This window comes from Entamoeba invadens (genome assembly GCF_000330505.1).
Source record: "Entamoeba invadens IP1 unplaced genomic scaffold scaff_1105074726521, whole genome shotgun sequence".
Lineage (NCBI taxonomy): Eukaryota > Evosea > Mastigamoebida > Endamoebidae > Entamoeba > Entamoeba invadens.
The window spans coordinates 34,337-36,186 of record NW_004440443.1 but is presented as its reverse complement, the minus strand read 5'-3'; positions in this window follow the sequence as shown (position 1 = coordinate 36,186).

The window sequence follows — 1,850 nt, the reverse complement described above, 5'->3', positions numbered from 1 at the left end:
TATAAATTATTAGCATTATTTATAAATGTACAGATATGGGACTAAAATTTCGACGAGTACCAAGGTTTCGACTTATATATTAAATACTATTTAGATAATATTGAACGAGTTTCTATATTTATTTTTAAAAAATAGTCCAAATATAACTTTTTTAATTTAGTTTTAATAATGGTATAAATATTATTATTTATTAGTCGAAACCATGGTCCTGGTCGAAACCTTATACCATGTCTGTATGTATTAAATATTTATAATATAACACTTATAGATTATTATGAAAAAAATAATATAAGTGCTAAATATTACTTTTATTATATAAGCAATTGACATAATTTAGTTTAGGTTTATTGATATGTTACTGAATGTTAAAACTTAAGTTAAATTAAATTAAATTGCCAACTTTAAAAAGTTTGACTCAGTTGTTCAAAAATTGGCGGATAAATATTAAGTTCAAAGATTTGATCTTTGAACTTAAGATAATCCTTCTCACAACCAGGCGTTTTCCAAAATTCACACAGTGAATGCCGAATCCCAAAAATGCTTCAGTCTTATTTTATAGAATGTTTTTTCTTTTAAAAATACGTTTTTGGGAAAAAATTAACACCAGCCCCCTGTTTTTTAGAACAAAAACGAGGCAAAAAATTAATACGCCTGGTTGTGATCCTTCTTGAAAGAAATTTAAATGTTGTTGTAAATGACATAATGACATTTCGATATAATAATTTATTTAAACATTTTGTTTGAGTGTGATTAAAAACCAATATTTAACAAAATAAAGAGTTTAAACTAAGAGATGCAATCAATGATCATAACTTGTTTTGAAACAGTACTACTAAACCAACCATATTTAATTGAATTTTTAATTTTTTTTGTTTGGTGTGCTTTCTCTACTCATGTTGTTAAATAATAATATTAGTATTTTTGGGTTGTTACTTTCCCACGTTTTATTTCTGAATAAAAGTAAAGATTCCATAATTGCAGTAAAATGTTGTTGAAAAAGATTTTTAGATTTTAAAAGATGTATTTAATGTTTGAATAACAAGTGTTTTCTACTTGAAAATTATTCAATCAAACTAACAGACCAATCAATTGGTATCGTTAATAATAGCTAACTGAATGGTTAATCAAATTAACATTTTAAAATATAAATTTCAGGGTTTCTTGTAAAATATTATCATGAACGATGCATGTGTTACATGCACAAACTTGTATTCTGAATGCCAATATTTTTTGATTGATTAATGTATAAAATTGAATTATTGTAATTATGTCACAACGACAGTATAGTTTTTTCTAACATTTTTTAGTTTTAACAATTATAATGAAGTTTACTGAATTACAAAGAGTATAAAATTGTAAAATTACAATTATTTACAAGCAGGGTTCATTATTAATTTAAACATAAACTATTCTCATCGATATAACAAAATTATAAACAAAAGTACTTTTAATTATAAAAATATATTAAACTTATAACCACGTAGTTACATGTCTGGATTAAGATTTTAAACTTCAATGGTCTACAATATTTTACAGAATACTTTTTTCTATTTTTTAAACTATTAAAATAAAGTAAAATATCAAATATTTATTTTTTATTGTTTTCATATTTGGCAATTCATTTTGAATTTATTATTTTAGAACACGATATTACTTTTTGGTATTGTCAATTAATCAAAAAAACATAACTTATAATAAAATAATTAAAAATTATAATTATATATTTAATTGGGTTATTAAGTATTATGTTAACCTTTTTAGAAGTAAAATCAAAATATAATTTTGGGGTATGTTTGGGTATTTTTACTTGTATTTTAAAATATTAACCGGTTATAATAATTTATAAATTA